This window comes from Bombus vancouverensis, unplaced genomic scaffold, assembly GCF_051014615.1.
Source record: "Bombus vancouverensis nearcticus unplaced genomic scaffold, iyBomVanc1_principal scaffold0030, whole genome shotgun sequence".
NCBI lineage: Eukaryota > Metazoa > Arthropoda > Insecta > Hymenoptera > Apidae > Bombus > Bombus vancouverensis.
The window spans coordinates 776,322-787,545 of record NW_027468921.1 but is presented as its reverse complement, the minus strand read 5'-3'; positions in this window follow the sequence as shown (position 1 = coordinate 787,545).

Genomic DNA, 11,224 nt, shown 5'->3' with positions numbered 1-11,224 from the left:
CAGTGGATAAGCGTTGCCTGTCGTCTAGTCGTTCAATTTCCTAGTTTCTGCTTCGTCTGAAGGTTCTTTGGCACTAATATTATTTATCTTGTTTGCTAATTCAGAAAATTTCTCACCCATGATCCTATCTATGGCACCGTGCGTCCTCTTATTATTTAACGTGACATTATCCCTCATCACAGCAACGGAGTGGTGTTTGCTTTGAAAAGTTGGTTGGTTGAAATGATCAGCATCTCTCTTTTGATTTAGATCTCTATCGAGGTATTTATTTGTGCGTTTTTCTTCCCAAGTTATTGCTCTTGTTTCTCTCCTGACATTTTCTTTTATTCCCGGGTTGTTTAGGTGTTTCCGCGACGACGGTACAAATCTCCAGTCCTGGCGGTTGTTTCGGTTATAATTATTCGAAGGTGTCGGATGTTGATATCGAAATCTATCGTTCGCTTGTTTTAAATCTCGCGTTGCTTTCACGGCTTGGCGGTACGCATCGTCCAAGGATTGGTATCCTGCTATTTTTACTCGTAAATACACCTCGTTTGGGAGCCCCTTAACGAAAGCTTCCCTCGTGTCTCGATCTATCCTATCTTGAAATACGGTGCCGTACTCGTACCTTTCCCCGTTCATTATTGCCAGTCTGAGATCTTTGACGCGCTCTATGTAGTCCAAAATATCTTCTCCCGGTCGTTGAAATATTGTAGCTAATTGCCCTTTATATTCGTTAACCGTTTTTCCCGGATCGAACATATCTTTTAATTTATTCCCGAAATCGTTTAAACTTATTATTTCTGTGTCTTCTATGGCGAGAAACGCGTGCCCGCGAAGCTTATTTGTTAATAATTTTACTAACTGAGATTCTTGATGCCTAGGAACCATGTTTCGCGCGCGCTCGCATGCTCTTAAAAATCGAAATACCGAGGGTCGATGTCCGTCGAACACTGGTACTGTCTCTATTGCATCTTTTAACTTAATTGATTGGGGATTAACTTCTATCGGTATTGTCGCTTGGGAAATTATCGGCGATGATACGGGTGTCTTGATTTCCTTTTTTATTTTCAGTGAACGCACATCGTCTTGTAATGTATTCATTGTTGTACTCATGTCGCGAAAATTCGCATCCCATGCTTTAAGTTTTTCCGATAACATCAAGATCATGTCTTTGTCCAACGATTTTAATTTAGTCGCCATTGTTTCTCAAGTATATATTTTATTGACAAACGTGACAACCTTAGTCCTCTGTGGAGCGTATCGAACCGTTTAAACCAACTTTAATCCTCCGTGAAGCGTATCCCACCGCTCTTACCAAAATATTTACTATATATATATTAAATGTTACGTATTAGTTTATCGACATCGATCAAATTTTAAATTTAGAGTTTACTGAAAATTTTTTTTTGTTGTTGAGTTTGAATTTAGTCTGAAGGAAATTAATTTGAAATGATATTATTATGTATGTAATACTAGTTTAGATTTCTAATTAATTACGGTAGTTGCTGCCACCAGAAATAGTCTAAGGACTATTTCAAAATATTTTATTTCTATTAATTTCCGTTTAATAGGTAGCGTTAACTGATGCTGAATGCAACTGGTAAACGAATTTCACTTTTCGGCTAACCTGCGATGTGCAGGAATACTGGCACGGGAGAGGATTTAAGCTGGGATTAATAATTATTTGTCCTCGTTGAACGGATTTTATTTGAATGTGGAATCGCCTAGATTATTACCTTTATATATATATTTTATTAACCGGATATATGTATTTTTAGCGTTACTGGATCGGATAGGAATGTGAGATTTTTCGTCGTTTATATATATATATAAATTTATTTTTACGTTCGACTTCTTCTTCTCTTTTAGTTTCACTGTAACAGGTTGCCGTTAGAACCGAAACTCAATTCATTTCCTACGATGGATTTTGTTACCACGATCTGCTTGCCTTTAGAGTTTAATAATCGAGGATGATTCTAACGATCCTCTCTGTGTGGGACTCGTGTGATTTCGCAAGCCTTGCCCAAAGACGAGTAGTATTTTACCAACAGTGGGAGGAGGAATGCGAAGATCGACGGGTGTTTTGATAATCGAAAACACCGTTTGCACAAGCCAACACAGCGAACGATCCTTTGGTTAAATTTCCGAAGGGAAATTGTTCTCCTATTTCTCTCTTACGATCGCATGCGACGGTGGCAAGAATATCGGTTATTAGCAATGCCGGTATCTCTCTTAATTTTCGATTGACCCCGACGATGTATTTAATAGTCCTCTCTGTGCGGGATTTGTGTGATTTCGCAAGCCTTGTCCAAAGACGGGCAATATTCTGCCAACAATGGGAGGAGGAATGCGAAGATCAGTGGGTGGTTCAGTAGCTGAAAACACCGATCGCACAAGCCGACACAGCGGACAACTCCTTTTTATTTAAAGGTTAAACGATGATTCTATCTTCGAAACCGTTCGCGAAAATAAAACGGGATCGATGATAGGAAGTTCTAATTCGATTCTCGAGGGCAACGAAATTATCAGAGAAGAAGGAAATTCTCAGAATTAATTCTCTTACCTTGAGGAGTCTGGCGCCATTTACCTCAGCTGTTCCGTTGGTCGTCGAAGTTTTTACTGGGTTTATTACTTGAACTCGAATACAATTTACTATCAACGTTTACTTTATTTTTCTATTTCGATACGGACAGAACAATTTACTGACTGGATTAATACCGTAATTACAATGCGCGTTCAAAGATAAAATTTTCTTTTTACTTAGTCGCGGCTCTCCTTTCTTGACGGAAAACTATAGACTCCGAAGCGCAAAATACTATACAAAATTTCTAAAGTTGAGCGCAATAACGAACGTAATAACGAAATAATTAACAAAAGTGAACAGAATAATTATAAACCGTAATAACGAAGATCGCAATAACAATGAACAAAGAATAATGTAATAAGAATATTCACCAGGGTGTTAATGATGATCGATAGTTGGTGAGTATAATAACGATAATGTTAAATGAGTGAGCAACGTAATAAGAATATTCACCGGAATAATAAATGATAATTGAGTGTAACAATGTTCACCAGAATAATAATGTTAATCGCTAAATGATAGTTATCGAGTCTTTTCTGCTCTACGTTGCTTGCTTATTTATAATGCCATCCCCCACGGGGTGGTAGTTTGCTGGGGGTACTTTAATGATTGTTTTTGCGATTTTGATGTTTCCCCTTTCTTGTTGTTTCCCTAGGTTTCGGTGATCGACGTTCGAACAATGTTTGCGGAGGCATTTCCATCGGAAGTTCCTTATTATTATTTTTCTTTTAAACGGCTTTTGTTTTTATGTATGATAAATATATATATATATATATATTTTAAATATGATATCTATTTTATGTTTGTTAAATATATGTATTTTAATTCTATATTTCCTCCTTTTTAATTGATTATATATATATATATTTTTACATTTGTAGTTGCGCACATATTTTATTAAAGAAAAGTGTTAACAATATGTTTTCATGATTTATTTCTCGCGCCTGACTTCCATTAATCCTTAATATTCCTGTCGCCGTGACGCGTGTAAATCTAACATGGCTGCTCATAAATGTCATCAGCAAAGTTATAGTAACGGGTCTTTAAATTTTGTTTAATATCGAAGTAATTGTCTGCCGCTCGTTTTCCTTATTCTACCGCAATTAAACATTTACTTACTAATACTGCTTTAAAGTATTGTTCGTGTGAATATACGCATATATATATATTTTATGTTGTGTGTTTGTAATTCTTCGATTGCGTTATTTATTGTTTTGAGTAGTTTATTTTATAGAGTATTCGATAATATAAAACATACGCGCACACATGCATATATATATATATACGTATTCATATGCATATTTTCTTGGCGGTGTAGTATTCATACGAAATGAAGTGTCGATTATTTATTTATCCTTTACCGGAATGTAGGCTAGTTTTAAGTATGTATCTTAGATTATCGGTTTGATAGAATTCGCACACATATATATATTTCTGACAACGTAACCTTCATTTCTCTAATAATACGATATTGTATGTTTTATGTATTCGTTAAACTATTAGTTTTCGACATCATGTATACTTATATTTTATAATTTGATAATTTTGTATTTATTGCATAGTGTTGGACGCACTGCCTCTAATATTCACTAGGTTATTACACGTTCGGCGTATATGTTTTATACTTATATGTAACTCTCCAAATTGATTGATTGAAATATATTTATATATATATATTCCTGGCGTTTCAATTATTTCACCCTTTTGTAGTTATTCTTATTTTCTGTTTTATTTAGAATTGTTTGTATTATGTATTTTATTTATTGGTTGGATCTGTTAATCGCCCTCGTTTGTTAATCCTTCCTTTCGTTTCGTGATTCCGCGTGTTCGTTTGTGCATTCAAATCCTTACTCGCGTGTTTTGTATAGAATGGTTTCTTGTTCTTGTTACGTCGCGTGCGGAGCGCGGGACGTGACACCCCCGCCCTTGGAGTTCAAATTTCCATAGGAAATTTGACTGATGGTATCTCTGAGTTTGCTCAAGGCGAACGCAGGTGTCGTTGGTACTTGAATGACTACCGGTGCTATCGATATCCCTTGAGGTTGTGCTGTTTGATATCGATATTTCGTCTTCTTTTGAGGTATAGTAGCGGGTGGGTGACTGGGCCGTATATTGCTCCACATCCGTAAGTTTCACGTAGCTGGTATCCGTGTACGGCTATATCTATTATTGTCTTGATTAATTTAAATATTGTGAGTATTCCAGATATTGCTGCACTGACAGTTCCAAATTCCATAAAACCTGTCCATAAACCTGATACGGCATTTTTCGCTATTGTCGTTAATGTGTTTTTGTCCATCATTCCCAGGATGTTTATTGTTCTAGGGACGATTGTTTTTCCCGTTGCTCTTCTGGCCAATGTGTTCAAGATTGCAGATTTTTCTGCCGGGAACATGACGTGGTCCAGTAGTGCATCGAAGTCTTTTGGGTATATATTCTGCTCGTGGCCAATGACGATGGTGCTGAGTATCGCCACGTTTGGCGCACGTCCGGGTGGAGTTCCTTTACTTGTACTGGAATGCATTTGACTATATGGACCGCTTCTCCTACGATCAAAGCCATGTGTTTTTGGTTGTGGTGTATGCAAATTCATCGGGCGGTAAGTTTGCCAAGCTTAAAATGTTCTCTATTAGTTTCTTCTGTGTGGTGTATCATGGTATAATGTTGTCGTTTGTCGTTTCGCTTTCGAGTTTATCAGAAATAAGAATAACCTTTTATCATCATTAATATATGTATATGTCGGAGATGAAAGAACACCGGAGCCTTTGGAATTTTGGATAATCCCGCAACATTGTAACCTAGAGTCTACTATAGCTGTAATTGAACAATTGTAGTTATTCAACCCGATTGTAATTGTTCGAGAGTCGTGATAATGAGCTTGGGCTCGAGGCGACAGTCAGTCGCCGAACGTAGCCGCGGTGACGGGATGAACGCTTTGCCTAACAAAGGTATGGAGTAATTCTATAGCTCTCCTTAAAAGAAATATTCGTGGCGACACGCGACAGTAAACATTCCAACGGTTTCTGTCCCGTGGCTTGCCACACGCAGACCCTATTCTTCGAGTAAGATGATTGCCAGATGTCGATGCGTCTCCGCAGTACATGTTCGGCTAGCCCGAGGGCCCGTTATAAATCTTAAGGTTTAGTTAACTAAAGTCCTTCAAACAGACAAACAGTCTTTGTCCCAACTACGGGAAGATAGGGGAGACATATTTTTCAACGAGCGGCGTCTCCCACTAGCAACTTTCCCTCGAGGGCGGCTAGCATCTTTTTCTAACCACCGATATGGAGATTGACCAATTAGCAGCAACGCCAATTTCCCTTACTTTCTGAACGAAGGCTTTTCTCGACGAATCCGATGATCTCGTGTCCTTAGACACACCCCATTATAGTTTTCCTCTGTGGCATCATCGGGACGGGAAAGGCATTCTCTCGCTCGCGATCTCACTGATGAAAGGAGTAACTCTTTACGACCAGTGAATATTACGCGTCCGACTTAGATTTTGTGAGTACGTTCATCTATCATCCCGTCGACCGCGGATTCGTTATTGAACCTAGGATCATTGTCATTAGTTTCTCGAGTACCTAACTACCACGGTTACTTGTCCGGTTCTATAATAATCGTATTTGCACTAGTCAATGTCTTCTCTATTGCATAACGACAACGTGTAACCCAAACGCAGATTCGTTTCACGCCCCTAACCCTAATTCTAATGTAAACCCTACATATATGATATGTAATTTATAAACAGAATTCATTGTAATGATATAGATAGATTTCTTAGATAGTTAAAGAAGGTAGTTGTTCGCAATCATGCACTTGACAACATATTCAAAAGTCATTGAAATCGGAAAAGATGTTACGGTTCTATAGTTTCACCCAATCAATATTTATTAATCATAAACGAAGTAGCTATAGATTTTGACAATTCCCAGTTAAACTTAAAATAATTATTGCATTTTTAAAAATAATGAAAATTTATTATTTGCATAAGCGATCTAATGATCATTCTTGCGTTCTTCATTGTAAATTAAAATAAATAAATTATACACTTTACTTTGTACCGCTTAGGACTGAATTATAACTTTACCGAAACAGTGCAAAGCATTCTTTAAAATTCTCTAAAATTCATTTGCATTCATTTCATTTATATACATATATTTATACATATGTTGAGTTGATAGTAAAAAGTACTTCAATGGAAATTATTTAATAATAATAATTATCTACTGTGCCCTGTTCTTTAAGGATTAAGTATGTAGTAGTTCCTGTGCTCACAGTTAGAAAATAAACTATCTATCTTGTCTTGTGCGTTCGGTTCCTCATTGTGTCTTTTGATGCCGTTGATGACACATATCACTTCATAGTGAAAAAAGCAACATTCAATCACGGACCAGCAACATACTCGAAATCTTATAAGGAAATTCAAGAAATTCAAAATAAAATAGAGTCGAACTCAATCCTAAAATCAAATGGAGTTATTATTACTCGACTGAACTATTTTCAATCAACTCTCATTGAGAATTATAGGTAAATTCTTTTGGCGTGGTACTGTAACAAGCAAAATTTAACATAATTTTGAGACGAAACGCGAAAGTAAATCGATAAAAAGGAGGGAGGGTTATATTTCCCCTTTCCTTCTTGAAAATAGGCCGAAATCACATTGAAGCGGATCAAATAGTACATATATACAATTACATAGTCAAATAAATACTAACAAAAGGGAAGCCAGCACCAATACCTTGGGCCTTGATATATGTTGACAAGGACACACTTCTGATTAACTTCCAGAAGATTTTAGCCATCACTCGTTAGTCCTTAAAAATTTATTAACAGAAGCATATTGCTACTACTATGTACAGCGTGTTAAAAAATTTATTTGTCAAAAAAGTGGAACGCTAAATTTCCTGAATGTTGAAATGGTTACCACTTCTAAGAAAATTCTACATCTGGTCTTTTTAGTTTTCTCAAGCACTGAAGCCATTGACAGCGCGTAGACAAAAGACTGCGACGAAGTCAGGCCATAAACAGTAGACAGGCGACGTTGGCTTCGGGGTTTTCAGTTATTGGGTAACACAGCTAGCGTGCGGATCTGGACCAGCTCAAATTGTATTCTTACTTATAATTACACTTCTATTTAAATATATTTTCTGTCTTACAATTTATCCACGTGTTCTCTCTGTTTACACATCGAATAACCTCAACACTGAACATGATTAACAAGGCCAAATTTTTTGCTGTTGCAAAAATCTGTTCTCTTAGGAACAGGTATTTAAAGTGTCCTGAATTTTTAAACTGATTTTGTTCATATTTTAAAGTCAGATATGTAGTATCGTGGACAGATTGCCTAAGAAATATCGGTTTTTTTTTATTTACCGTACCGTATAATCTACCGTACAAAGTTCTTGCATTATATGAACCATATAAAAACATAGACCTTCTTTACGTATTATTCTTCTTACTGCTTCTTGTGAAATTCCTACTCGATAAGCTATTGTTCGCAAATACACCAATAGATTTATACGTACACTGCACAAACGACACTTGCTCTTTCTTACGTCAATGTACACAATGAGCGTCGAGTGGAAATCAACCTAACCCCAATCGACGATCTGAAACTTCTACTTCACGCTGTGATCTTCCATCAGGTCTTGAACAAAGACCAATTCCCAGCACGCTTTCTAAACTTTATTACTTATTATTATGTTCATAATATTATTAATTTTGTATTAATACAATAATAATATCGTATCATTATTATATTATTTCTTTATTTTTCTGCTTGTATTGTCTTTTATTCGTAATATATTATCGCAATATAATAACAAAATTAGTTTAAGGGATAATGGAACCTTAAAGATTTTTTTCAAATGAACGGGTCATTTGCAAACCATGATTCTTTTTAGACATTTGTTCTTCGTGATAAGTACTATATGACGCGGTAAAAAAATTTGATTTTGAATATCATGTTTAAAATCAGTTTTGCGAATCATTTTTTCAACAGATCTCCGCAGATTTAAAGATGTAGCATCACCCCCCCCCCCAAAGCAATTACAAATAATTTTTTTAATACCTTGTACATTATATTCTGCCTATATGTAAATATATGTGACTGTGAATTGCAAATACGGACGTACGTGTTTATTTCCTAGTTTTTATTTGAAAGGAACATCACATATGTTGGTCGTTCCACTCGGTCCGCGAACTCTGCGAGTTCATAAAAATCTATTCCAACCCAATGTTCCATATGCGAGCGAAGCGGCTTCTCTAACTTTCGGCCAAAGAAACATTTCTAAAAATTTCTTGTTCGCTCGCATATGAAACTGGTATTAGGTTGGACTACTCTTTTTACGAGCGAGTAGAGCGAGCAACGAGAACAGTGTTTCTCTACTATATGTAAATGAATACTATACATTGTTTTTTATAAATATTTTTTATTGATAATTTCTTAGGGAATAACAGGCGATCGCTAAAATCTTCTAGAAATTGCTCAGGAAAATGTCCTTGACAACATATATCGAAGCGAACATCATTAGCAAAAACTCTGACGGATCATATATTTTTTAACAAGAACTTTAAGATAAAATATGCAAGAGAGCATTATTTAAAGAATTGAAAGAAGGATAAGTATGAGAGAGAAAGCAGGTTGTGACTTTTATTGATATAACTGTTTTACTATACTAGCAATAAGAGGAAAATTGAACAAAAGCTAATTAATTACATATATATGTCGGGTTCACATTATGATTAGGGTTAGGGGCGTGAAACAAATCTTTATTTGGATTAGACATTATTGTTATGCAATAGAGGAGATATGTACTAGTGTAAATATGATTATTACAGAATATGGCAAGTAACTGTGGTAATCAGATACTCGAGAAGCTAATGACAATGATCCTAGGTTCAATAACGAATCCGCGATTAACGGGATAACAGAATGCGCCTTCTTCCAAGGTCCACGTTGTACCCAACTTCCTTGTTTACGGTTCAAGTATTACTGAACTAACTCTTTGTTAAAACATAGAATATCCACCGAGCGTAAGGACGCTATGTAACTGGCTAATGTGACCTCACGAGGGAATAAGTCTCCGTCGCGTTGGGGTGTGTCTAAGGACACGAGATCATCGGATTCGTGGAGAGATGCCTTCGTTCGGAAAGTGAGGGAAACTGACGTTGCTGTTAATTGGTCAATTTCCATGTTGGTGGTTAGAGGAGGATGCTAGCCGCCCTTGAGGGAAAATTGCTAGCGGGAAGCGTCGTTCGTGAGAAAAATAGATTTCCCCTATCTTCTTGTAGTTGGTACAATGACTGTTTGTCGGTTTGAAGGACTTTAGTTAATTAAATCTTAAGATTTATAACGGGTCCTCAGGCTAGCTGAACATGTACTGTGGAGATGCGTCGACGTCTGTTAATCATCTTACCCGAAGAATAGGACTTGTGTGTGGCGAGCCACGGCACAGAAATCGTTGGAATGTTTACTGTCGCGTGCCGCTACAACTATTTCTTTTAAGGAGAGCTATAGAATCACTCCATACCTCTGTTACCAAGCTCACTATCATAAATCTGGAACAAATACAATCGGATTGAATGGCGGCAATCGCTTAATTACGGCTATGGTAGAATCTAGATTAAAGTGTTAAGGGACTTTCCCAAAATTCCAAAGGAGAGGCTCCGGTGTCCTTTCATCTCTGATATATATATATATATATATGCTCAGATTTCAGAGCTTAGTTTTAGGAGTAATGTAATATCGTAAGGTAGTTCGAATTAGAAATCAGTTGAAAATAGATAAAACCGAGTACGTCGTCTTTCTGTGGTTCGTTTACATTTAAGAGAGCCTGCGTGACTAAAGGCACGTAGTTGGTAGTTCTTACATAGGTATGAGGGAAACAATAGACAACGTTAGAAGAAGGACGGTTTCGCTATCCAAGGCGGGACGACCGAAAGATCAGAGTGTGCGAGTCGAAAAGTGTGCGTGTTGCGAGAATCAGAGCTAATTGAGTCGTCGAAGAGTAGAGTCGTGAGAATTGATAGAGTTGTTAGAGAGAGAGAGAGTGTGTGTGTTAGATTCGTTGTGACGAGGGTGGTCAAATAACTGCAAAGTTATTTGATATAGATACGAGTATTGCATTTAGTTTCCGTTAAATAAATATCGTTCTCTGTCCAATTTATATCCTTATATTCAGTTTAATATTAATAAATTCTAAGTAATCGGAAAAAAAATGCTATCCTTATTTCCACGATATTACAGTAATATATTGTATTTCCCAGATTACTTTCATTAATATTCGTCTTAAGACATTAATAACACTCAATTTTAATTTTATCAAAGCAAAATAAATATTTTTGTTTAATTAAAACTCTACTCCTAAAAAAATAAAACTTTTCTATTTATGCAAAATTGCATGCAATAAAAGTTTCAATGAATACACTTCGTTTTGTAACTGTTTTCTTCAATCAGAAAAGATAACGGCCAAAAAATTATTGTTATTCCACAACTAATTGGAAATTTTGACAGTTTAATTCGATCATTGGATCGATTACACGTACGGTGATTTTTCAAATTCGGAATCAGTTACAGACCTGACGGAATCAGTTACTGTCCCTGACAGGGACAGTGTGGCAAATCTATTCGTTCAACGCTGATTGGTTCCGCCA